The sequence below is a fragment of the Columba livia genome, chromosome 3, assembly GCF_036013475.1.
Source record: "Columba livia isolate bColLiv1 breed racing homer chromosome 3, bColLiv1.pat.W.v2, whole genome shotgun sequence".
Lineage (NCBI taxonomy): Eukaryota > Metazoa > Chordata > Aves > Columbiformes > Columbidae > Columba > Columba livia.
In genome coordinates this window covers 83,559,313-83,586,350 of record NC_088604.1, presented here as the reverse complement: position 1 = coordinate 83,586,350, position 27,038 = coordinate 83,559,313, and the positions used below count along the sequence as shown (strand labels likewise).

General features: G+C 39.2%; 1 protein-coding gene and 1 long non-coding RNA gene across 6 annotated transcripts in view; both read left to right on the top strand.

The window, feature by feature from the left end:
* Positions 1-27,038, top strand: part of SMYD3 (SET and MYND domain containing 3) — a 406,076-nt gene that overhangs the window by 3,033 nt on the left and 376,005 nt on the right. The window lies entirely within an intron of this gene.
* Positions 7-26,693, top strand: LOC110363372 (uncharacterized). Its single transcript, XR_010471515.1, has 3 exons — positions 7-561; positions 2,295-2,716; positions 20,056-26,693. It is a non-coding gene; the product is annotated as an uncharacterized LOC110363372 (long non-coding RNA).

Below are 27,038 nucleotides of genomic sequence, written 5' to 3'. Positions count from 1 at the left end.
GTAAGGCTAGCTGCTGGGAACAGAGTTTGCTGCTCAGATTGAGGGAGGAAAGCTTGAGTAGTGCAGTAGTTGTGCTTAGTCTTGTCTCAGTTAAGTGAATGTTATTGAGGATTTAAAATACTGAAGTGTTAGTGCATCTACCAGTAGAAAGACTAACGCCCGTTCCTTACTTTATTGGGCTGTTGATACTATTTACATAGTGGAATAAAAATTTTTGGTCAGTGTTATTAGGGCTATTCTGCATGTAGACCAGGTGTTTGATTTTGGTAATTGTCCCTGCTTTTGTGATTCTTGATTTCACAAAATAATCTTAAATCAGTACGGATTTTTAACGTAGGGCAATTTAACATTGCGAAGTTTGCTTGCATGTGCTGGTGTATTGGGCTGTCTGTTTGAGCTGGTGGTATTGTTCAGCTTGTTTAATCTTTACATGACTTTTAAACATGCTCTTTGTCTGGTAGGTGAGTGCAGAACTGGCATCTCAGTGCTTGGCAATTCTCTTCCTCTGAGTATTTGATGTTGTGTTGGCCACTAATTCATGCTGGTTGAGTTTTCTGCAAGGTATGTGGTAGTGGTGGCACTGCATGCTCTGACTTTCAGATTTTGAATTGAAAATATACCCAATTTGTTACAGAACTGGAGTCAAAATACAAGTGGAAGCCAATTACGATTTTTGGTGTCTACCTGCTTTTTACAGAACACTTCTGTGATGGGTTGTGTTTAAAAGAATCTACTGCAAGAAAACTTAATTCCTGGTTGATACTTGAGAACAGACATGCAAACTTTCTAGGATCTGTGTCTGAGAGAAAGTACGAGAAAGAGCTAACACTAGCCTGTTTCCAAATGCTATACTACTTATGCCTTCAAAGGAAAGAGTTGCTAAAGAAAAGTGAATAATTGAGAACAGGGGATGTATGACATATATAGACTATGAAATAAAAAAATGTGTTTCTTGTTTGGGTAAGGAGAGACGTTCAGATTCCAGCAACAGAATAAGAGAAAGTCTGAATGTGTTTTTGTATGACTGTAGCTTTTGTAAACATGCCTAGAGAGAGGGAAAACACAAGTTAGGACTGTTTGTAAACTAGCCATGGCAGCAGTATGGAAAATAAAACCAAGAATTTGGTAAGTAGTTGGACAATTACAAATGAGTATGTGCTGCTTGTTGTATTTTACCTGGCTTAAAAATAGCCAGATGGACACACCTTTACATTCAGGACTGTGCTTACAGTACTGTGTCTTTAGCACAGACACACACTTAAAATAGGTGCTGGTTTATATTTTTATTATTTGAATCATCATCATAAGGGAAGTTGCATACCATTGTTAAACTATGGAGTGCTTTATCCTGAAGGTACAAAAATACCATTATGCTATAACCACAGTGTGGAATAGTTTAAGTAGATAGAAGTAGGGTTTGATTCAGAAGGAGAGTGATGAGGGGGATGGTTGTGACTGTGTGATCTTTTGTACCATGGTGGTGGCCCTGGCTGAGGACAGCCAGCCCTTACCCCTCCTGTGCTGCCTCTTGCACTGGCAGTTGGGAGGCTGGGAAAGGAGCTGACTATTTTGGTTCTGTAGCAATGGAGACTTTTCAGTGAAAGTGGTGTCATTCACTAACAAACCTCAGACACTTCCTTAAGTACCAAAGAGTGTCTCTCAGCAAGAGTGCTTGGGTTCTGCTGCCTCCAGCTGTGCTGGGTGGTCAGGGGGCTCTTTCTTTAAGCAGGTAGAAATTTAGCATATGTGAATCTTCCTGTAATGCATGAGGCTATGAAATCCACACTGTCTCTTCTGACGAATATTTCTGTTGCTGGTTAATAGAAAGAGAGCTTTAAAAGCTACCTTGTTGGAAATATACTGTTTTGTTGCTCTAGGTGTTGCTGGTATACTTGTACTTACTTCTACGGGAATACTGAAATGTGGAAAACTATTTGATGATAGATTCTTTCTTAACTTTCCATGAATTGCAATACCCTGATTTTATTGTTTACTTATATAACCCCCCCCTTTCTTTTTCTTTTGTAGACTATTGTATTTCTGTAGTGGTTTGTAGACTTGAATAACAGGTTTTAAAAATTCCTTATGTAATGTAACAATTAAACAGTATTCCCTGAAAATAAAACAGTTTCAGAACAAATGTGATGCCTTGGTTCTTAATTTAAAAATGTTCTTTAAGCTCCAATGATTGTTTGCTGCTACCTTTATCTACAGTCAAGCTGAATAAAGCTGTAGCTAAATGGAAAGTTAAATGTATTCACGAGGAGTTAATGTCTACATCTTATGATTTGCAGCCTCTCAGAGAAAGCAAAAGCAACTGCAAATAGCGCTATGCCAGGAACTGGTTTCTGGACCAACAATGTTGCTTCAGCATGCAATGAACTGGTTCATTCTCAAGTGGTCACAGTGGTTGATGACAAGAGGCTTTGTATTTGAATGTGGCACATCTTCTGGTCCGTGTGAAAACAAGTTTGAATGTTAAAGATTTTCTGACACTTTGGAGGTACTGTTCCTCTTTGCATTTTCTTTAGGTCAACATATTGTGCATGGCAATACTATACAGGTCTAAAATGTCATTACAGGTAGCAATAGTTTGGAGCACTGAAAATTGTTAATGAATTCTGATCATGGCAGCAGTCGTATCCCTCCATGACCAACTGATGAGCTCCTGTGCCTCGAGGAGAAATTCCGTGACGTGACGTTAACGTTGTCCCAGGTTAAGTCTTTATTGCTATGTCAGATTTTTATGGAAAATTAAACTCTAGGTTAGCCTAAAATTCCCTACAGGACTTACTGTGCTGTGATTGTGTTTAAAGTTTCCTTCCTTATGCTGTTCTGTCATTTGTAAGGTATTATATTCATAATTGTTGTCTCGTTTAGCTCTCTCTGACAATTTACATTGTAGTCATCCTGTAAATCCTGCTGAATTTAGGCTTTACTATGTATCTGCACTCCACACATTACATTATGTTACTTTTCTGCATCTCATAGTCCATACTGTTAATGTTTTAAAGTAGTAATATGTTCTGCGCGAATATTCTTTGCTTGTGGTAAGTGTGGGTGGAGGAGTCTTTCCACCTTGTAGCATGGGTTAGTCCTGTGCAGTAGGGCCCCACCTTCATTCTTTTATCCACTCATGTTTCTACCATGCTTTACTTCCTGAGAACCATTTCCTAGTGCTACTTTTCAGTTCAGGAGAAGAAGCCCTGCAGACATTTTTACCACAAAGAAAACATTTTATTTTTACCTGGTACCTTGGTTACATAGGATTGCGTTTATTTTTCTGACTTTATTTTTGTCACTGATTTTACTTACTTCAGGATCTGTGCTTAATTCTTGCAACTGTAATTTTCTGCAGCTGAGTGGGAGATTCTATTTACAGGACAGGGTACAGTTTTTAATCATTCCCAAGGGGATCCTGATGACTGCAGTGTTCGCACCAAGTGGCACAACTGGTTGAGCATCAGTGAGTAATGCCTGTGCTAACTCAAGCTGTAATCCCCTGTTCATGCAATATTTAGCTTGCTGTTTATCATGTTAGCTAGGCCTTGAGCTCACAGCTTGCTCTGCTATTAGCTAGTGAAATTAAAGACTGAATATTTTGGAAGTGCACTATCTTCTTGGCCTCTGAGTCTCAGAGCACCTGATCCCGCAGTCTCTCTGTGATGGGTCTTGGGTAGGTCTCTGTGCTGTGGCAGGAGGTTTCCCTTTGCAAGGGTGAGGGTTTCTGGGGTCCCTCTGTCCTGGGTTTCTGGGGCTTCTCTGTGCTTGTGTGTGGGGTTTCCCTGTGCAAGAGTGAGGATTTCTGGGGTTTCTCAGACACCCATCTACAAGAAGGGCTAGGAGGATGATCTGGGGAACTACATCCCTGTCAGTGTAACCTCAGGGCTGGGCAAGGTCATGGAGCAAATGATCTTGAGTAACATCACACAGCACATACAAGAGAACCATATGATCAGGCCCAGTCAGCATGGGTTTGTGAAAGGCAGGTCCTGTTTGACCAACCTGATCTTTTTCTGTAACAAAGTGATCCACCTAGTAGATGAGGGAAAGGCTGTGGATGTTGTGTACTTACACTGTCAAAAGCCTTACTGAAGTGTATCCCACAGCATTCTCTTGGAGAAGCTGGCAGCTCATGGCCTGGGGTGGGTGGACTCTATGATGGACAAAGAACTGGCTGGATGGCCGGGCCCAAAGAGCTGTGGTGAATGGAGCCAGATCCGGTTGGTGGCCGGTCACAAGTGTTGTTCCCCAGGGCTCAGTATTGGGGCCGGTTCTGTTTAATCTCTTAATCATCTTTTTTTTTTTTAAGGTACTACTTTGTTCTGATAAGACAAACTATAGCAACTCTTCTTCTTTCTGTGGCCTGGCCACTATTTTCCATCACAGAAACAGAACTTGCAGCTCCTTCTGAAATACGTGGCATTCTGAGGAACACTTACTGTATATAAAAGTACATCTCACAAATTTTACCTCTTCAGTTTTTATGCAGCTTGTCTATGTGTGAGGAGCAAATTCAAGTACCCCTTTGCATATCATTGTGCTAGGCATCTTTATTGAATATTGTATGTGATGAGAAATATTTGTGCCAGGCTAGTGCGCTGCAGTTCAATTTCCTCTGAAAAAAATTTACTTTCTTAATCCAGCTCTGGATCCAAATGTTCTAAGTGTTGGGTGAGTATTGATGTGGGTCTGTACTTCGTGTAGCTGACTTGGACCTCTGTAGTGCATTAACTCCAAGTCCACGAGCTGTTGAAAGTATCTTAGTCTCGATTTCTGAAAAAAAAAAAAAAAGACTGAAAGATTGAAAAGAAAAATTGAAATGGCACAGAAAACTTCAGAGATTTAGGTTCATATATGTTTGTTTTAGCAATTGAGACCGGCTACTCAGCTATTCACAAATTTTATCTACTTGTCATATTAAAATGGTCTTACTGATATTGCTGTACAACAGAATAGCTGTGGACACAATTTATTGAAATACTGTCTGAAACTCAACATCTGATGATAGATTTATCAGAAGTTTTTGCCCTAGGAAAAAAAAAGAGGCTATGCAGTAATCCACACAAGATATATATGATATCAGGTGTAAAACAGATACAGCAATGAAGCATATTTTATCTTTAATAAAATTGATTACAGAATTGTTATTTTTTTGTAAAGACTGTGGTTTTGCTTTTATTTCTCAAAATAAGCACAGAATAGTATCTTACTCTAATAATGTCCCTTTCTGTGGCTGAGGCGGTTAGAAGATTTGTGCTGATGGACACTGAAAAGAGTGACAGGTCAGCCATATAATAGCAAAAGAGTTATAAAGGCTCTTAGCAGCCCAGTTACTGAAACAAGTTAATCATACCACTTCTAATAGATACCTAGTATTTTTATTAAACATAGTCAGTCTGTATATTGCTCATATGTGGGTTTTGCTGACACTTAATAGCCTTTGCCACTTTGGCAGTCATTTTGATTGAACTACACAAACCATTTTATATGGTTAGTGCCTTATTGTGTGTTCTGATAAGTCAAAACTGCTTAAATTAGATTTCTAATGAAACTCCATAAGGAGCATGGACAAGCTGAGCATTGTCTGCAAAACAATTAGATCCCTCTGAAGACTTGGTGGAAGTTTGGGTAGGGTTGTTTAATGGACTTTCTGCTGAAGACTTGTGCTGACTGCAGAATGCTGTTGCATATATGTAAAATATAACACAGGCTGGATTCACTTGTGCTCAGTTAATGCCCCGTATAGGATTTATGATCAAAAAACAAGCCATGTGTGGAAAGTGGTGTGTGTGCTGAAATACATAATCAACTAACTTCTAATTGATTAGGAAATTACTGTATTTATCAAGATTTAAGTAGTTGTATTGCTATGGGGTGTGTGTGTTTTTTTTTAATTCAGTATTTCACAAAAGGTTTACCCTTTTGTTCCTGCTCCCTGCCTATATAGAAATTTGCTTTGCAATAATACATGTCACTTTTATGTTTTTATCTGAAGAGGCTGTTGTAAGATTTCTCACTTGTAAAGGTTGGTTGTTGTTTCTCTCCCTTTCTGCCATCAGATGAGGCCTTTGTAGGCAGCCTTTGAACACAACTTGGGATAGGGGATCAATCAAAGCAAAGAATGGCAGTGCTCACCTCATTTTTAATTTGTCCTGCTTGTGTGTAAAAAAAAAAAAAAAAAAAAAAAAATTAAGATATTCTCAGCTGATGGGTATATTTTAATGAATGTATGAGGAGCTCAACAGAGGAAGGATGGTGATGTAGTTTAGATATAGATTTGGAGGATTAGCGCCCTTGCTTTGTTGTTGGCTTCATCTGTGAAACTGAATAAGGTCTTTCACTGTTTACCTGCTTGAGAGAGAGATTTGAAGTTTGTGTTCATCCATATACTTAAAAGTTGTTGATTGCATGTAAAACAGAAAATATTTTAATTATGTGTTTGTATATCACCTTATGGGCAATATTTGACCTGTAGCCTGCTTGAACATCTTAAAAAGTTTTTATAGGTAGCAGCAGGCATACCTGCTAAAAATGTAAAACTACTACTAGGAAAAAGTTCACCACCAATATGTTTATATATGTTTTTAGAATTTACAGGGCTTTGTAAAATAGCTAAAATATGTCCTAATTCTGCCAGAGCTGAAAGCTTTGCTGTGTGAAACTTTATGGCCTGTGCAATTTGCCAGATCAGAATGGTATGGTGCTAGATCATAGGATGGTTCCTTCCAGCTTCAAAAGCTGTGAAACTTGCTTGCCTTTGAGCCAAGAAAAAGTCTGTGTGTAGATAAAAAGCAGCTTAACCCATACCACAGAAGAACAGAAAAAGGGCCAGTGGAATCTGAATTACAACAGACTAAAGAAAACATCAGTGTGAAAAATTGTTTACCTGAGATGGGCTCAAGAGACATAACCTAGAGAGCTGCCCTAAGCAAGAGGGATATTGGATGTTTCTGAGAAAAACTGATTGTAAAGGAAGAACCTGTCAGTTTTTTAAAGTACTGCTCTGCCATGGATGATGATGTGATATAAATCACCAAATCAAAGAGAGAATTTAGCAGATAGAAGCTAAAGTAACAACATGTATGGTATGGAGGGTTATGAAACATGCTTCCTGATTTTTGCATGTATGTGTAAAAATCTTGGAGGGATTTCAAAAGGTGAGACCTACAGTACTTCCTTCCTTTCCCTAGAAAGTTACAGGGTTTTGGCCTCTCTGTGCGACTTCTGGGAACATTTAAAAGAGTGAAGGGGAAGTGAAAAATAAAGGGCTGGGAAGAAATTAATAATTTCTGTACAAGATTTGAATTTCCTGAAGTTGAGAAGCATCTTAAGGAGATGATAAATGTTTGAAATGACCAGGATTTCTTAATGGAACCCGTATGCAAACCAGCGTGGAGGGAACTGGATCTTGTGCTGGGCAGTAGAAAGTTGTGTGTTCGTATTTGGCCAGGAGAGCTGTGGGCTGGAAGCACTAAGGCTGGACACGTATCTGGGGAGCCCAGGGCTGTTTGCGCGGTGGATATCCTGTTTCAAAGCTGGTTTTAGCCTCTTGTCTTGTTACTGAGTCTCAGGAGGAATCGCACTATTAAAGGGCACGTTCTGCCTCTGAACAAGTAGCTCTCAGCAATGTGTTTTGTGTGCACGGAATACAGTGATGTTTGGCTTTCTGCTGTGGGGAACTGGCGTAGGGCTGCGATCACTTCTGCAGCATTCCTTCCCTTATTAATGTGCTCTGAGGCAGATGAAATAATTTACAGAACTCTCGAATGTTTCGGAAATAATTATCAAGCCAAATTCCTTGTCCTTAGAGTTGGAGTTGTCCTTAGCCTTTGGAGTTGTGACTTTGAGAATACATATGTTCAGAACAACTGTACTATAGAATTATTAATTTTTAATTTTCATGTCTTGTTTTTAACCTCCCTCCATGGAGTCTTGTAAGCTGTAACTGTCTGTACACATACTATTTTATGGCCTTTGTAGTTAGGGCTGCTTGTGAAGCACAGATTTGGAACTCATTTTCATATGTTCATATAGGCTTTAATTATAAAATTCATTTCTACTAAAAATACTTTATTAATAGCAGTTTGTTATTAATTGTAAGATTATGTTTGCTTTTCTGCTCAATAGCACATAAAGATTCAGTATCTGTTTTAAAAGCTGCATTTTTTTGGGACATCTCAATGTCGATCCATTTTACAGCTGGAAGGTAACGGCATTTTAAAATATTAATTTTATTTTCCAGATACAAAGTCACCTGTGCTGGGTGTTTACTTCTCTCCCTTTTGCTGTAAATTCTTTGAGGCATGAAATAGCTTGCTAGTTGTCTCATATGCTCAGAAGTTAATGAATGGTTATCACTTTGTTGCAGATAATAACCTAGCTACAAACTATAATGCATGCATAAGCTCATTGTGGAGGATTTTTGCCTTAAGACAATGTTTAATGGGTGGTTGTAGGTTTGGTAATGTTATCCCAGGCTGTGCTTTCCCACAGGTGTTTGCAACAAAAACCTCCCCTGCCATCCTGCCCTGTTCTGCTACCAGATGTTGTTACAAACTTTTCTCACCTTTGAAATGCTTCTGATTTAACACAAGTTTTTAGTAGCTTTTAGTAGAGCAGGTGTTTTGGGTTTATCTTGCGATGAGTCGTTAGTATTTGTTCTGACTGGTGGCAATAAATGGCCTCTTGTTTTTCCCAGGCTTGTAGCTACGAAGTGAAGTTTGTCCTTGATGTGTGTTTGTCTTGTTTACTGCTGCTGGGGGTGCAAGTTCACAATCAGGAACAACAAAATCTCTGTGGACTCACTCCTACAATTATCACCTATCAGAATTTCTAATAAAGAGAGGAAAGGTTTTGTTGGGATTTTTGAACTCACATGTCTCCTAGAATTAGTATTTTCTGAATGTGCATTTTTTTTGTTCATGTGTGTTTTGGTTTTATGTGTATGTATGCTTCTTATTCTATAAAAAACACTGGATTAATTTTAATTGGAAGAACAGTGTGTTCTCTTAAACTTATAGCTGAAATAAATATAAAATTGTTTTAAATCTCTAAATAATTTAGTTCTTATTTTCAATAAGATATTTCCCAACCAACTCTAGTTTAAGTTAATTTAAAAACATCCATTAATTCCTTCTTGATTTTTATTTTACAGTTACTGAGGATATATTTAGCAAATAAATATGGTGTGCATTTGGGGAAACAAGTTCTATTATAGCAGTAACTGCTGGCACTGTGTACTACAAGCTAATATGGTGGTGATAGACCATCAATTTGTTATGATGCTTAATGAGATTTACCACAAAGCTTCATACAGTAATGGCTTCAATATCAGGCTTTTGGAGGAATCCTTCATATAAAAATTCTTTCTTATTCTATTTTAAAAATGTCACAGCAGTTACTGGAAAAAAAAATTACAACATTTAGACTATTTTTTTTCTTGCTTCCCATTAGGCTTTTCATCTACTTTGCATCACAGTGTCCTGGCAGAACCTCATTGACGGAAAGTTGACTTTCATTGTATATCTACAATTAGCATAAATGTTTTATGTTGATGTGATTGCAGTTCCTCTAGCACTGTCCATGAGAAGTGATGTTTTCTAGTTCTACAGTTTAATTCCCTAGCCCATTTCAGCAGCAGACTGACTTGAAAGCAGATGTCCCTCCTCCTCCTCACACAGAAAGATTGTAAGCTTATTAACCATACACTGGGCAGGGAATGTCAGTGCAGCTGCTCTTCTGGGGCTTTGCTTTAGACACCTGAAGAGCAGTATTTAGGTGGTGCTCAGGTAGGTATTTCTGGGTGCTTGGGGTGGAGGTCAGGAGCTCCATGCTTTGTTTCTGGATTACATGCAACAAGCAAAGCCTGGCCCTGGGCATTTTCAGGAGCTGGGCTTCCCTGTCAGTACTAAGACCTTCACCCCTGACCAAGACCCTCTGGGGCCTGTTTTTTCAGGGTGCTCCAGTGCCAAAGAGTTTTCTCAGGAGGGGCTGATGAATCCTGGTTTGTCATGTAAACAAAGCGATTTTCCAACCAGATGAAGAATTTTTCCAGGACGTGTTGCTGTGGTGAGGAGAAGCTGCTCCCGATGAACGTGGGCAGCAGAAGCCCAGGGAATGAACATCTGAGAGGATCAACACAGTTTGAAGAGGATGTAAATGGATGTGATTGCAATAGACATGGTTAAAAATGTTCTCTTGTGTGCTGCTATACCATACACTTATCTGAAACTACACTAGATTAGTAGAAGGACAAAAGAAGTTTCACCACATGAAATATGGTAGTGTCTGCTGATTCATATGCTGGTGTGAGGGTAGGAGTCATGCTTTTATTTCAAGATTGGCTTTTTTGTATGATTGTTTTCAGACACTGAAATGTTTTGTATGAATGTTTTATATGTGAGGAGAGATTGACTTTTCCTTTTCCTCATTTTTAAGTTTTTTAACCAGTAATAAGAGTCAACAAAAATTTAACAGGACTAAAAAAATGAAAAGAATGGGAAAACTTGTTTTTATATGTGGAAATAGGGTTGAAATATAAAAAGCCTTAATAAAAGGTGTCATTGATCACAGAAGCAAGAAGATAACTAGGTAGTATGATGTTGTTGTTGATATTTATTTTTTTAGGTCAATACGTCTGGAGAAAGCCTGACTTAAAATAACTTTGGTTTGTTTGTAGCAATAGCCTAGCACAAGAATTATCCAGGAAAAAGAATTAACTTTTCTCTGTCAGACAAAAACACTAATTCTGTTTGCTTTTTGTCTTAAGCAACAGTTTTTAGTTGCATTTGTTGTTTCCCCTAAACTCACTTTACATACTCAACATTAAAGTTAACAGGTCTAAAAAGACTTGGTAGCGTGCTCAGATTTTTTTAATTGCATGCTTAGTTTCATAGAAAAGATGTCTGGATGATGGGGTAGTGAGGTGGACTGTGAACTGGCTGAAGGGAAGAAGCCAGAGAGTCACGGTCAATGGGGCAGAGTCCTCTTGGAGGCCTATATCTAGTGGAGTGCCTCAGGGGTCAGTACTGGGACCAGTACTATTCCATATATTCATCAATGACTTGGAAGAGGGAGTAGAGTGCACTGTCACCAAGTTTGCTGATGGCACCAAGCTGGGAGGAGTGGCTGACATGTCAGAAGGCTGTGCTGCCATCCAGCGAGACCTGGACAGGCTGGAGAGTTGGGCGGGGGAAAAATTGATGAAATATAACAAAGGCAAGTGTAGTGTCTTACATCTGGGCAGGAACAGCCCCAGGTTCCAGTATAAGTTGAGGAACAACCTGTTAGAGAGCAGTGTAGGGGAAAGGGACCTGGGTATCCTGGTGGACAGCAGGATGACTATAAGCCAGCACTGTGCCCTTGTGGCCAAGAAGGCCAATGGCATCCTGGGGTGTATTAGAAGTGGGGTGGTTAGTAGGTCAAGAGAGGTTCTCCTTTCCCTCTACTCTGCCCTGGTGAGACCACACCTGGAATACTGTGTCCAGTTCTGGGCCTCTCAGTTCAAGGACAGGGAACTGCTGGAGAGAGTCCAGCATAGGGCAACAAAGATGATTAAGGGAGTGGAGCACCTCCCTTACGAGGAAAGGCTGAGGGAGCTGGGCCTCTTTAGCCTGGAGGAGACTGAGGGGTGACTTCATTAATGTTTACAAATATATAAAGGGTGAGTGTCATGAGGATGGAGCCAGGCTCTTCTCGGTGACAACCAATGGGAAGACAAGGGCACTGGGTATGAACTGGAACACAGAAGATTCCACTTAAATTTGAGAAGAAACTTCTTCTTAGTGAGGGTGACAGAGCACTGGAACAGGCTGTGCAAGGGGGTTGTGGAGTCTCCTTCTCTGGGGACATTCAAAACCCGCCTGGACACATTCCTGTGTAACCTCATCTAAGTGTTCCTGCTCTGGCAGGGGGATTGGACTGGATGATCTTTTGAGGTTCCTTCCAAACCCTAACATTCTGTGATTCTGTGAATTCATTTGCTGAAGTTACTTCTGGATTTGGATGCTTAAAAAATCAAGTTTTAATTTTAAATCCTGATTTATGTACCGTGTATGCAAAAAGAAGGTATACTTGTGTGTGTTGTTTCCCCCTGCTCTTGTTGACTATTCTGTGTAACATTTTGTGATAAAAGATGTGGATCACTCTTGGTACCAAAAAACATTAGACTGTTCCTCTTAATGTTTTTATATTAAATAGCCAAATGCTGAGAGGTTTTCAGTAACGGCACGGATTATCTATTTATGTCTTTAGATGCGAGCCCCCCCTCTTTTTTTTTTTTTCCTAATTTTTTTTTCTAGATTTTGATGAGTTGTTATTGCCACTGTTGATGCAGTTGTATTTAAGTCTCTTCATTCCTTCTTCATGATTGATCCCATCCTATGACACTGCATGGCTGACATTTTCTGGAGATTAGATCTGGAGGGTTACTCAAAAAACCCAACCCAGCCGGGGAGGTAACTGAAATTTGTAAATGGAAAGAGGAGGAGGGAATCCAGTCACGCTGATTGCATAAACTGTGGTTGGTGCCTTGTGTTCAGATGTTCACTGGCTTTAATCTGGAGATTCTCCCCCAGATGTGAACAGGCCCTCAGTGCTTGCAGTATTTTTCTGGCAGATGAGGAAGGAAATTCAACCTTGAAATGCAGAGTTATCTTCACAGGATAGATCTTTTTCATTGGGAATTGTCCAGCAGAAGGTGAACAACGAATATAGGCCACTGTGGCTAGAAGATGGTCAATTTTAGCGGTCTTAAATTTGAAACCAGTCTTTTCTTTATGGTGCTGAACTGTTTAAAACTACTTCTGCACAGACTAGCTGTAATCTAAAGCTCTGTACATGTCCAAGAAATAATTATTTACTTGGTCTGGCTGTTGAAGCTTGATGTATTTGATGATTATTCTGCCAGCCAAGAAATGAAATGGCTAATGAGAAACAAAATGACTATGAAGATCTAAAAACATGAAGGTTGAGTCAGGCTCTGAAAAAACTGTGCAGATTCTGCTTTTAAAAAAACTCTTCCTTTTGAATATGTAATATAGAATACAAAATTTACATATGCTGTTATTATTTGGAATAGCAAGTGTACTTGTGACCTGAAAAAATATTCGTGTATTTTATTAAGAAAATATTAGGCAGCATTGCAGTCATCCATGTTCAATTGTAACGGGCTGCGCATAAAATCTATATATATCAGCTGCATTTGCTTTGAACAACTAAATGTGTTTTACATCATTCATTTCTATGTCATTATTTTTACAATTACAGAGTTTTCTATGAAATGGTTTTGGTTGCTCAGAATTAATTTAAAGCATACAAAGTATAGTGAAACACTTATCTGATCACGTGACACACACTTGCAGGAGGAAATATTTATTTGATGATAAGACTTTGCCAGCTGTTTTTCTTTTTGCTGGCAGGTATCTCTTATATGTTTGTGGATTTTAAGGGAGTTGAACTTTACAAGAGTTCTGTCTTCTGCCAGAGTCAATTTGGTGTAATTTCTAGTTAAAAGATGTTCCGTCTTAGTGGTTGTCATACATACCGGATGGAAAAAAAATAAATTGCTATAATATTATGCCATGGAGGAGGACAGAGCTTTTATTTAGCTTTAGTTTTGCAATTCAGAACTATTTTTAATCTTGCAGTGACATTTTCCTCAGACTAGTTTGTGTCATGAAACAAGACAACTTGACATCATGTAGTCTTGAGCCATTCTGCGTTAACAAGAAGCAAATTGTATTCTGATGAAAAATCAAATGCCGAAACACCAGTAACAATTCTGGCGAGTGATGTATGTTGCTAACTAGTAAGTTATAAGGGGAAGAGTATTGCTGAGCTGTTATTAGTTGCATTCTGTAAGTGTAGGAGAAACTAGGTTAAAATAATGCAAAACCAATGTTGGTTGTGAACAAAATGAAATATGTTTTTAAAAGGGAATGTGCCTATCTTAAGGTAACGTTTTTTGTGGGGCAGGGGTCTGCAGAAGGGTGAGGTCAAGAACTGAAAGCCAAGGGCACCATGTGAGGTGCATGGCTGTTGCTGTTTGCCTCTGCAGAGGGCAGGTGAGCTTGTTTTCTGATTACCAAGAGAATGGATGGATTTCAGTAAGCAACAGGATGCTACCCCATGGGGAGCTGTCAGAATGTCCCCTCTGACATGCTCCCTAGCAGCACCTCAGGCCATATTCTGTTTAAAAAAACCAAAAAAGGCAGGATATGTTACTGACCTGCTGCTATACTATGCATCCTTCTGTTTCCTATGTCCTTTAAAGATGTACCTTAGGGATGCACAAACCTCCCCACCCCATTGATAGCTGAATGGGAACCGGCAGGACTGCAGTGTACACTCCAGCTGTGCTGGGCTATCTCAGGACTAGGCCACTGACAGGGGAAGGCTGATTCTGCTACTTGCCTTTCAAAAGAACAGCATGAACTTTGCGCCTGGCGATTTCCAGTTGCCGGTGGTTGCATCCAGGAACGTTTGGTAACCAGGGCAGTTGATGAAGTGAAGGTAGCCTGTGTGTACCAACTTGTCCCTGTTAGCAGCCTGGCTGCAGGATCCTGTAATAGCAGGAGGTTCCAGGTGGTCTTCAAGAATAAAAGGCGTTGTGGAAGGTTAATGCAGAAATGACAGAAAGGGAATGGTTGCAGGGAGGTCTGGGGAGACCTTTTGGGTTGATTGGGCTGTAACTCACTAGTGTTAAAGAACCAGGATGTGCATTGTGGCTGTGGCTTTGCACCACAGCAGCTGCTGGGCTGCAAAGGCAGGGTGACATTATGAGCTTTGTTCTGCTCATCCCACTGCCTGTTCCCATTAGGCACAGTGTGGTTAAAAGCCCAAAGCTTTTCCTCATCTATCCAGAAACTGTATGTGTAGCTAATACTAAACAAGAAACAGAGCAAACCCTGCTTTGTTTCTGCTTAATTAGGGTGTAAACCTTGGAGTTTACCTCAGTTAGATGTTGGATCTGGACATCATGATATGCAAATTGTCCTAGGTCTGTTTCTTAATTTGTGTTTATTTTACAACTTCCTTAGCTGTATCTTGTGTTGCACGGATGCTTTTTTCTCAAGAGTCAGTTATGCATTTTTATGGTATTTTTTAATATTAATTTTTGTGCCGTATTTTAAACCTAGTAGGAATATTATTCAAGTTGATGCTATGGTTATCCTTTCCTATAGAACAGCCCAAATCATTGAGAATATATTCAAATTTATCCAAAGATTTCAGGGAGCCCTTCCATACATGCTTATAGCTGCAAGTCATCTGTATTCATAGTTCATCACATGCAGTGATTTTACTGGTAAGAACTATGGGCACTGTCTCACTAGAGGAGTCAATTGTTTCAAAACCATGTGAGAAGTGAGCTCTTTCTGCCTTGTGTTCCTGTTAACAGTAAGTGGGCTTCCTCATGAGAAACCAGCAGGGTATTGTTTTGGTAAGAGTTTGGTGATGGGGCTACAGCATTCACTGGGTGCCTGCAGTACAGCACTTAATGTGGCTCTCAGGTGCTTCTGTAGGGTTCAGGATAATGACAAATAGCTGGACTATGGTTTTCAATTACTTTTTCATGTTGTGTTTGTGACAAACACAATAAAAGCCAAGGTTAGCTTTCAAACTTTGTTAGCTTATACATTTCAGTTGTGTATTTATATTAGAAGTCTGCATAAGCGGTAACTCTTAAATACATACAAATATAGGTGTGCATTTTTAAGTTTGCTCAAAATTCAGGATGCTTTAGAGGCTGAAGTTAAGTTTATCTCTAACAGTTATTCCTAAGGCCTATTAGTACTACATTACTGCACAGGGTATGCATCTTGAACTTAGAAACTGGATTGGTTTGGTTCCAGGAGGGATGAAAGATGAAGTGTGAAGTAGTCTTGCTAGAATAAAGCTCAAATTTTGTAGACTAGCTGAAATTGTGTGCTATGCTAAGAATAATATTTATTTTAAAGTAGCAATTAATCTTTAGTGCTGTTACTATGTTCACTTGCATTTGTTAGGTTGTGGGTTTTTCATCCCTGAGCTGCCAAGCTGTTTGTCAGGTATTCAGAGAATGATGCAGCCTTTGTGTTAGCACATGGTGTTAATCACTGCGCTGGGTATCTGTGGCCTTGATACCGAGTGAAGGCTGACGAACTTTGGAGTCCAATGAGTATTTTTTTGTCCTAGAAAGGATGGCATTAGTTTGCAAGGGCAAAGTTTGCTATCCAAATATTAGAATTTCTTTTGCTGTGCAGTTGTTATTTCAAATATAGTCCTGCATTAAAAAACAGACTTAAGACTGTGGTTTCTGATTCTGTTATTACAAATGGAGACATTTTAAAGGGTGAACTTGAAGCAGAACTATCTTTCTACTATTATAAGTTAAATGTATTAATCCTGGGTAATATATTTAGTACTGGGCAACACATTTATTCAGATTGAGTATTCTTTTAATTCCTTTTATTAAAAAAATATCTAGAGTTCTTCCACCGTAGAAGGATTTTGCCTTAAAAAGCAGGTTTAAACTTGTAATCACTCTTCAGAGTATTTAAAATACAGTGGTGATGTGAGAAGTTTTGACAAAGTCTTTCTAGGCGTGCTGCAACCGCTACCACCATTGTGTAAGGCATTCTAGGTAAATGAATATTATTCCAAGATTCATAGGCAGTCTAAAATATTGCTATATTCTTTTAAAGATTGTAGTGGTGGTCATATGTAGACACTGGGTAGTTTTTTCTGCTATGTCTTAGCTGATTTTTAGGAGATGTATTTTATTATTTGTTTCGATTAAAGTAGTAAGTTTTGCATATATATTAAATATTTTTTGTACCCCAGGCTTGGTAGCAGTGTATTTTATAAGTGCAATTAATAAGCCCCCATAAGTTTGTTTGTTTTCCATGTGTGGCAGATGTCTGCAGTTATTTTTAAAAAATGGTCTATCCATGATACTTAAAGCAATTTGAGTATGTCCAAATATGCCTTTTTTAATGTTCTTGTTCTAATCTTCCTCCCAACTAGTATCAGTAACTGTACCTTATATGGATTAAAATTCATGCCAGCATAGGAGCTTTCATAAATCCTTCTTTACTTTAGGGCCCTTATACTTTTTAGTGTTGTTGTTTTTTTATTTCCCCTAGGTATTTTTCTTCTTATCCTATGGCTTGCATTTTGGAACAGAAGCACCTGCTTTGTTAATTATATTTTCAGAAGGAAATACGGTGATGTCATGTGAAGGTATATACTGCCAGGCTCAGGGTGCACTGAGCCCCTGTTGGTAAGCACAACTGGAACTTGCTGAGATGAAGCATTACGTGGAGAAATTTGCCTGGGGTTGTGGGTGTGCTGTAGTTTGATTGGGGTGGCACAGCGTGCTGGCCGACGCTCTCCTCCACTATGTATGCTGTAGCTTTGCTGTCATGTGCGGTGCCCGTAGCTTGGATGAGTGCCATGTGAACGTGTCTACAGGTCGCTTATTGTGAGAGGGAGCAAGGGGAGAGAAGTTTGTTGTCCAAGGAAGTATTTCAAGAAGAGCACTTCCTACATAGGTGGAAAAGAATAGTAACTGGCTGATCTGGTCAGAACTTCCAAGATTTTTTTTTGCAGTTAAGCACCCGTGTACCACTGAGAGAAGGATAATTGTTGAATTCAGCTGGGTATGCTTCTGTTCATATTGGCTACAAACCTGTAAGATTTCTTCTTAAAGAAAAACTCTGTGATTATGTGGCTTTCTGACGACCTGTGTATGTTTGTCTGACTTTTGCTGTCTTTAATTTTAGATGTATTTGATTTAGAGAGATGAATTTTTTAAGTCATAAAGCTGCAGTGAAACAAGCCTGGTTGAGGGATGCATCTTGACTTTTAATGGTTGGGATGATGGCAGTAGAGATAATTACGTGGTTAATGAGCAGTGTGGTTTTTCCTATAATCTCGGGGAGGTTGGTTGCTCTCTGTTTACAATTATGATGTAGCTATTGCATTTACTGTAAGCATTTATCAGTTTAAAACAAACCAGCAGAGGAGTTCTGCTGTCAGGATAGTCAAGCTGGCCCATGCAAGGCTCTGCTCTCGATGTCAGTTCAGTTGTATTTGCACATTTTCTAATCTGTGCATTGCAGTTACATTGCTCTATGTTAGGAGATGTCTTATGTTATGAAGATTTTAGGTTGTTGGTCAGTTTTAATGTCTTAAAATTATGACCTGAGCTGAATAGTTGAACCATGCAAAATATGTATAGCTGAGGAATGTCAGTAGCTTTAAGAAAATGAAGGAAGAATTATGGGCTCTTTCAGATTTCCAGGTGTCTGAAAAAGGGTTAACCCAGATCTTTAAACTTGCTAGGAAATAGCACATGCTTTCTCAATAAATTCATGAGTTTTGCTCTCATTAGTAACTTTTAAATTCTGTAAAAGTGATGCTTCTTGCTGTAGGTAAACTTCAGAACATTTGGACAGTTACATTTGCACACTATATTAGTTGTGGTTTTTTTTGTGTGTGTTTCTGTGGATGTTAGTACTTTTTGAACTGCCAATATTTAGACAAAACCTTTTTCTCTCCTGTCCCCCTTGTTCCTGAAGAATTTCCATTTTATTTTTTTTTTAAATTAGAGATTTAAAACTTCTTTGCTGATTTGTGGCATAGAATGGGATGCAGTTGACTTTTTTTTTTAAACAGCCATCTCATAACCTCATCTATATTTTATTCTGAGTTAGACTAAAACAAAATGCTTATACATGAATCAGTCCCTCCGCTCTTGATTATTGTGGGCAGTGATGCAGGGACCAATTCTAATAGAATTTGCAGGAAAGAAGTCAATTGAGTTTTGACAGGGGTCATGTAGGATCCATAAACTCCCATGGGGCAGTTATTAAAGATGTAACTGAATGCAATGGAGCATAACAGAGCTAGTGCCTTTTACTTACTGGTTCTTGATTGAACAATGAATTTGACAGTAGTCAGCATGCACTTTGACCTTATTAGATAGGTTTGATAGTACAAACAATTTTACAAGACATTTATAAGCTTCAAGGTGATTTTAAGTTCACGGGTACTTCTTCCAAAAAGCTAGTTAGTTATCAGTTATCAAGCTTTGACTATGAACTATATCCTAGAAAGCAAAAGTAATGTGTATGTTATTAATATTATCACTGTTTCATAAAAATAAAAGTTATGTGTTTGCTAAATGCCATTTTAAATCTCTGTTATAATTGGTTGGCTTTACTGCTGCCACATGGTCCCTAGAAAAGGAGGAAAAATCTCAGAGAAGAAGAACATGTAAATTAATGTCTGGATGGGTGTGTTTATTTTTGAAGGAAAGTTATCCTATGAATGACCTATTTTCAGTAAATAGAGAAAAAAATCAGGTTATAATCTACATAAAAAGCATTAATTAATAATTTGCAAAATAATTGCAAATTTATTTTGGGGCTATTTACCTTAGCTATTTATGCCTGCAATTAATATTTACAAGTGATAATACTTTAATGACTAGAACATTATTGTAGTAACAATCCTTATGGCAAAAATGGAATAAACACATAGCTTTTTATACTGTACAGTATAACTCATGTTGAACCTGTTCACCCGAAATTTACAAGTGTGATGATAATGTCTTATCTCATTCAGTGTTTGTGTTTTGAGCCAATGTTATCTTGTCTGTCTCATGTTCAGATGGGTAAGCAGGCAGGAAAACTAGAATAATGCATTATTTTCAATGGAAACCTTAACAGATTGCCTTTTAAATTGTTTTTATAGCTTTTACATACATAAAGTATCTCTGGCCAAGAATGGTTGGATAGCAAATATTTGGATTCTGCTAAATGTATACATTAAAATATTGAATAATAAAAATATTCAGTGGCAAAAAATAAATTGGATCACTTCGACTGGTTATATGTTGAAATAATAATTTTATCTTCTTTTTGGAGTAAGAATGTTATAATTCTGAGACAGTTTTTCTGTAGCAGTTGGATACTTAATTTAGTTGCATTCAAAGCTCAGTTTAGTTGCAAATCATTTCTGTCCTCTACAAGATATTAATGTTATCAACATTTTCTTTTTTTCTGACAGAAGCTTGAGTTTTATCACCTGCAGTTGTTTGGCTCAACATCTTCTGTGAAATCCAAATCAACACATACATTTGAAGGAAACTGTACAGGAAAAAAAGAAATTGAAGTTTATCAAAGCAAAACCAAAACTCTGCAGAATAGAAGTAGGCTGTTGGGACAACCTGTTTCCTAGTTAATGCAGATGAAGCATCCCTCTCTGACCTGGGAGCAGCGCTCCTGAATCCTGCCCCCAAGGAGGACCTTGCCTGCAAACACTGCGGTGTGCCCGAGTCCTGGACAGACAGACAGACAAGAAAGTTGTCAGAACTGTGGGTACAATAAAAAGCCAGCCACCCTTTTGAAACAGCGCTGGACTTCAGTGCTTCTGTCTGAGACCGGTTTCTACTTGTTTGATGAGTGAACAGAGCAGGGCTGGTGGTGTTTTGCTGCCTGTCGCCTTGGTTACATAGATGCCCTCAGCTGTGAGCTGTGACCTCTATGCAGGCTGGTGCCCCTTCACATTGGTTTCCTTGCTGTGGGATGTCTCTGAGCCTGCCTTAAAGCTTTTTGATAAAAGTCACGTTTGTGTCTACCAGAGTCGTTTGAAGAGATTTTTTTTTTTTCCCCTCCCAACTTTAAGAGTAGCAGAGCATCTGAAAAATTAAATGATGAGGTGTAGTGTAACACTGAGTGAAATCCATGAAATAATCTTTATTTTTCTTTCAAACAAGTTTGTCTAGCTTAAAGAGGCTTAAAAATCTGCTCCTGGCTTTGGGTTAAGGTCTGTGTGTCTTGAAGCTCAAAGACAGGTGAGGTTGAGGCTGCCAGACCTGAGGGCACAGGAAAAGGGGTTATTGCTATCAGTAACCCCCAAGAGTTTATCGCCTTTCAAGCACAGTGACAGGAGATGCAGGACAATGGATGGGACCAAATCCATGGAGCGCCACCTCTCTGAGCTGCTGCCCCGCTGAGCAAAGCCAGTGCCCTAGCAACTGCTGCTGCTGGGGCTCCTGGAGAGTTAATGTCCCTGTGGTGGCCAAGCTGCCAATACAACATGCTAGCCTGGGCTGCAACACTGACTGTCGTAGCGATGCTCCTCCTGTTACTCAGGCAGATGCTCTTAAAGCATGTGCAGGTTTTTCCTCTTCCCTGTGGTATTCAGCACATGGGATTAGACACTTCTTTTGACTTTCGGTAGCCATGCTTGTTTTGTAAGCTGTCCAGCTGCTGTAGCGTGGGCTCTGCGTTCAGCACTCACAGCCAATGTTACAACTTAGTGGGAGTACGGCAGGTGCAGTTTCAAAATGACCAGAAGTAACTATAATGTCATTTTATCAATTTTCTCACTGCATGATTATATTAATGAAAATTTTGACTTTTCCAAGAGGAGTGAAGCAATAAGTGTCAACAGCCTTCCCCCCCACCATTCATCATAAATTAAACTACAAAATATTCTGAAAAAGGTTCATTGTGGATGGATTTTTATTTTCAGAAACTCCTGAGTGTGTGAAGCTGGGAGAGTTACAATGAAAATCTAAAAAAACCAGAGAAGCAAACCAGGAAAGATAATTCAATGAGTGCAGACATAGGACTAAATTCTGCCACCATAAATACTATTTCACATCTTCAGAATACACCACAGAATACCTCTGGAGTTTTCCAGAAGTACTGTATTTTAGCATAGTCTTAAAAATAATTTTCCTTTTTCTTACAGTAAAACTGTGTCAAGTTTTTCTCTGCTGGTATTTTTTTAACAGCTGGTATTTAACAGTTATGATTTTGAGACTAAGCAAAAAGATGCTTTAAAAAACTAAGTATTGAATGCTTGTCTGGACATGGTCAATACTGTAGTATGCTGTAACATTTTTCTGTATTGTTGCAGCTTTGTGTGTCATAGGGGTCATTTTTGCCTCCTGAGTTATGGTATAGTATTGTACAAAAATAGAATAATGTTGAAATAGTGATGCGTGCAACAATTCTCTGTCCCTGTGAACTTAAATTCTAAATTCTTTTTATTGTTTATGGTTAGTAACCTGCTAGATCAAGGTTATCTTTGAAAACTCTTGCATTCAACCCTGTACGCATAAGCAGTAAATGCGCAGTTCTCTCTTCTGAATAAAGAGAGCAAAGAACTTTTACTGTGGATTAATTCTTGCTATCTTTGATAATAAATGGTTGAATGCAGACCCAGAATCTATGATAATGATGTAATCTGTTTCCATTTGCAGTAGGCTTTTATTATTCATTCTTCGTAAACCATTTAGCAAGGAGTGTGGGCTAACATTGATTACTCCATAATTAGTGCTCACAGACAGTAGGTTGGAGCCATGTTGGAGGGAAAAATTTATCAGCTGCTAAAAGCCACATGACTTACACAGAAGAACTGAAGTGCAAGCTCTAAAGTGTATTAAATTGCCATGTTTATCACCTACTTAAATGCTACTGTCAGTTCTCCAACTGTTTTATGTACAACTGTTCCTCAAAGTGAAGCAGGAGTATCATGCATTTTATTCATAACAGATTGAACATGAGGCAATTATCAGTAAACCATTTGTTGGTGAAGCCTATTTCCCCAGGTCAGGAAACTAGAAACAGGTATTCTGTAACAGATTGGGAAAGGGCTTTTCAAAATGACCACATAATCAGAGCAGATGCACAGTAGAGCATCTGTGCAACCTTCGGGCAGTCATTTATATACATTAGTGAGAGCATCGGTCTTTGTGTGGCTCCTGCTGGGCATGCAAACACAGCTCGACTGTTATTTTGCTGGAAGATTTTCTTGCCAAATTTTATTAAACTACATCAAGGCATAACATACAAATGAGATGATATAAAATGCTTAAAAGGACTATTTGTGAGTTGGCTTTACTGCTGTGACTGAGTTTTTATTCTAGAGTTTGTCTTCCATTAAGTCTCAGATCTTCACAGGTCAGCTACATTTGTCTTCCTCTAAAGTGATTCCCTGTGTAGCCCTGAATTTAGTCTTGCTGCCTCCTGCATGGTGTCGGTGCCCCTGGCAGGGTCTGCTGGTGCTCCTGGTGTTTGAGCTCATTGAAGCCTCACACACACACATAAAAGGATTTTGCGGCAGCAGTGATCACAAGAGAAATTTGGGGGTCACTGAATGGCTCCTGTGAGATGGTTGAGGCAGCATGGCCTCTGCGGGCAGGGTGGGTGCATTCATGTGTGCTGCCATGTGTTTTTCTTCTGGTATTTGCACACCAAGCAGCGGTGGGAAGTGGGAAGGCAGGTGCTGCAGGTGCTGCTGTTCTGGGGCTGACCAGGTCTCCTTTTTCTGTGAGCGCGGGTCTGCTGCCGGGGCGGTGACCAACTGCTGGGGCTCTCCCCCTAAATCACTGCCCCCAGGGTCATTTCAGCTTGGATTTGCAAAGGCTTCACCATTTTTCTGCCTGTTTTACCTCATTCTCTGCTTGGCATTTTTACCTTGTTTCTTTTTTCATTTTCTTTTTGTTGCTGTCCAAGCAAATAGAAGTTAAACTGTTAATGTGAGTTCAGATTTGACACCAATGGTACAGTACTTTAAAATTTTCAAGAATTCATTACACTGATCCAATAGCTCTTCCAGGTCTGTGGAAAATAACCAGTTGCACAGGATCCAAAACAGTGAAATGACTGAAATGCATTTATACCTGTTTGTTTGGAGGTTCATTTGCTCAGTGTGTGGAAACCATGACCTCTGGAAGAATCGAACCTGCAAGTTCCCAGATGCATGGTAGAAAATAATGAATTTCCCTTCCCCACAAAATGAGAGGAGGAGGATTTTGGCATAAAGCTGTCTTGCATAATTGCAAATATCATATTGAAAAAATAAAATTTCCACTGTGAGAATGCAGATTTTGAGGTTTCATTTTTTATTTGAACCACCACTGATGTTTGAGCCTCTACAGTTAACGGATTTGCTTGCACTCTGCTTGTTGTTGTAAACAAATACTGTCTTAGCATTGTGTACTGTAGTGAGGATTTGTATAATTATAATTTTTGTCTTCATAGATTTATATCTTGAACATTAAGAAAGCATTGATTCATACAAACTTTCTAACAGCTCAGTGATCATTGGAAGGTATTGTGTGTAGTGAAATACAGAAGTCAATAATGGATATTCTGTATCTATTATCCTGTATAACCTTTCCTTTCCTTTTGGTATGATGGACGGAGGAATCTCTACCATGAACTCACAAGGTTATTATGTATGGATGTCTCATCCTCTTTCCAGACGGACTTGCTAAGTCTTTCCAGCAGATGAAGAACTACTTTACTTTTAACAGTACTTGTGTAGTTATTGAATGCTAGGTAATGGATCTGTTGTTAACAATTAAGTTTTATACCTAGTGGGTTATTGCAAGCATTTTGGGTTGTTGTTTTAATGCATTAAGATTCCTGGCTATGTAACAAAAATTTACATACTGTGCTATGTATATAGATACAGAATTATTTTTTGAGTAAATATTTTTTTTTTTTTTTAATAATGAGGGTTATACGTGATGTAAGTTGCCACTTTTTCTGTTTGTTCCTCTTTGAAAACACAATGCTTGAATGTGTGAATTTATAAAGGGCTTTTTTTTATTTTGCCCTTTTTTTATTAAAAGATTGTTCTTTTGTGTCGAGAGAAACTGTGAAAATGTGTTGTGTGTACTTGATACATTGTTCATTTATTGAGTCTTCAGACAGTTTGAAAAAAATGGATTTTCAAGTGATATATAGAACTGCGGAATCACACAGAATGGTTGGGGTTGGAAAGAACCTCTAACTTTAGCAGGTGGGTTGGACTAGATGATATCAAGTTCACCCAGAGCAGATTGCACAGAAGTGTGTCTTGGCAGGTTTTGAATGTCTCCAGAGCCTCCCTGGGCAGCCTGTTCCAGTGTTCTGTCACCCTCAAAGTAAAGAAGTTTCTTCTCGTACAACCTATGCTTATGGTGCTAAATGATGGCTCCCACAGCATCCTTACAGCTAAACTGAGGCAGTGTGGTTTGGATGATCGGGTAGTGAGGTAGACTGTGAACTGGCTGAAGGAAAGAAGCCAGAGAGTTGTGGTCAATGGGGCAGAGTCCACTTGGAGGCCTGTATTTAGTGGAGTGCCTCAGGGGTCAATACTGGGACCAGTACTATTCCATATGTTCATCAATGACTTGGATGAGGGAATAGAGTGCACTGTCACCAAGCTTGCTGACGGCACCAAGCTGGGAGGAGTGGCTGACATGCCAGAAGGCTGTGCTGCCATCCAGCGGGACCTGGACAGGCTGGAGGGTTGGGTGGGGAAAAAATTGATGAAATATAACAAGGGCAAGTGTAGAGTCTTGCATCTGGGCAGGAACAACCCCAGGTTCCAGTATAAGTTGGGGAATGACCTGTCAGAGAGCAGGGTAGGGGAAAGGGACCTGGGGGTCCTGGTGGACAGCAGGATGACCATGAGCCAGCACTGTGTCCTTGTGGCCAGGAAGGCCAATGGCATTGTGGGGTGTGTTAGAAGGGGGATGGTTAGTAGGTCAAGAGAGGTTCTCCTTCCCCTCTACTCTGCCCTGGTGAGACCACACCTGGAATATTGTGTCTTGTTCTGGGCCCCTCAGTTCAAGAAGGACAGGGAACTGCTGGAGAAAGTCCAGCGCTGGGCAACAAAGATGATTAAGGGAGTGGAGCATCTTCCTTATGAGGAAAGGCTGAGGGAGCTGGGTCTCTTTAGCTTGGAGAAGAGGAGACTGAGGGGTGACCTCATTAATGTTTACAAATATATAAAGGGTGAGTGTCACGAGGATGGAGCCAGGCTCTTCTTGGTGACAACCAATGGTAAGACAAGGGCACTGGGTATAAACTGGAACACAGGAGGTTCCACTTAAATTTGAGAAGAAACTTCTTCTCAGTGAGGGTGACAGAGCACTGGAACAGGCTGCCCATGGAGGTGTGGAGTCTCCTTCTCTGGAGACATTCAAAACCCGCCTGGACACATTCCACATTCCTACATCTGAGTGTTCCTGTTCCAGCAGGGGGATTGGACTAGATTATTTTTTGAGGTCCCTTCCAATCCCTGACATTCTGTGATTCTGTGAATTATTTCTTCCAGCAGTGCCCACAAGTATGGTCTGCTGTATTACTGTATACTCACCCTTGATTCTCTGTACTTGCTGCTGCATTGCAGTGATGGCAGTTTGAGTGTCAGTAGCTCCTAGATGTCATCGAAAGGAATTGGTGACCCAGCTCATGTTGGAAGCTGCTCATCAGTACAAATAAATGGTTTGGACTCACTACACAGGTATGGATATATAGATGTATAGCAAGACCAGGAAAGTTGATGACTGTGGGACTTTCAATGGCACATTTAAGCAGAACATCTAATTGTGTTACACACCTGATCAGCTCTACAGTCAGCCCTGCTTTGGGCTGGAGGTGGGACAAGGTCACTTCTGGAGGTTTTGCACAACCTAACTGATTTTGTCTGTTTGCAGTTAGTTTAGGGTACACTTAATATGTTATTTAATACTTAACAAATTAAACGTAAAGATGTACTACATTTAGGATAATTTTTCCTGCCACTGTTCTGAAATATTGCACTTCCTGTTTTTTTTTAATCTTATTTTCTTTTCAAAGTCTGTATCCCTGTAAAAATAAAAGCACCTCATAAGGCCATGTAAAAGTATTATTAAATTGGTAATCTCCTGTTTCTATCCTTTGCTAAGGCTTTGATTTAGAGTCATTAATTCTTAATTATTTGACAGAGTCCAAGTTTCAGAGGTTCTTTTTTTCCTACATGTATTTTTTTTAATATGTGATGGTATGATTAAGTATATCATATTTTCACTCTAAAAGAGTTGTAGCATGTTTTTTTAGTGTCCTAAAACAACTGTCTTGGCACTTCCTAGCTCATGTTAATCTGTTTGGTATTTTCATAGGTTATACACTTTGGTTTGGGGTTTTGTTTTTATATATATTTAGTTTTAGCAGATGACTGCGTATTTATTTCTTTTGGCAATATCATTAATGGTTCAGAAG